Source organism: Eurypyga helias, unplaced genomic scaffold, assembly GCF_000690775.1.
Source record: "Eurypyga helias isolate BGI_N326 unplaced genomic scaffold, ASM69077v1 scaffold223, whole genome shotgun sequence".
Classification (NCBI taxonomy): domain Eukaryota; kingdom Metazoa; phylum Chordata; class Aves; order Eurypygiformes; family Eurypygidae; genus Eurypyga; species Eurypyga helias.
The window spans coordinates 9,511-10,312 of NW_010242850.1; positions in this window are offsets into that span (position 1 = coordinate 9,511).

An 802-nucleotide genomic window follows, 5' to 3' on the forward strand; every position below is an offset into this window, starting at 1 on the left:
TGTAACCTTCCCCCCGCTCATTCTCTGAAGACACCCACGAATAACTTCCGAAGTCACACTGCCGTAGAGAAAACCTGGCTATCGTTTAGCACTTCTTCGTACTGGATAGGCGGGAGAAGGGAAAAAGGTAACCAACTCTTCAGTTCTGAGTTAATATTGAGTTGATTTTTTAATTAAAAAATACTACAGCTTCCGGAAGCACATTCCCCATCCCCCGGCAGGAAGCCACAAGGATTTTTAAAAGTGAAGCAGGTTGAATTTGTAAGTGGTGAGGAAAGAGGTGCTCAGCTCGAAGCTGGGACTTTTGTGCACGCACGTGGGAAGAAAAGTTCTACTTTTACAGTAATTTCGACAAAATCCGAGACTGACAGATGGTTGTAAGAGCTGCACAAGGGTTTCAGGAGCCGTATTTATGGTATCTGAAGGTTTTCTCAGCTCCTCATGCTGCGTCGGCACAGGCTTTGCCTGCAGAGCAGTCTGGTTTTCCTGAAAAATTCAGGACCTGGACTGAGATCCGGAGTGACTTTGATGCCAAAAGCCTATTTCTGCAGCTCTAACGGCTGAAACGAGCACAGCAACGCTGAAACGCACACAGCTAAGGCGGAAAGGGAGACGCACCTCACCCATCAGCTGCGGGACCTTCAGGGGGTCACTACCACGGATGCTCCGTGAGAGCTGATCAACCCAACCGCCCTCGGTTCCAACTGAAGGAAAACGCAGGCGATGGATTAAGCGAGGTGAGGAAACCCCTTGCCCCGGCCGCCTTCCAGCATCTCCCGGTGACGGCGCGGCCAGACACCCG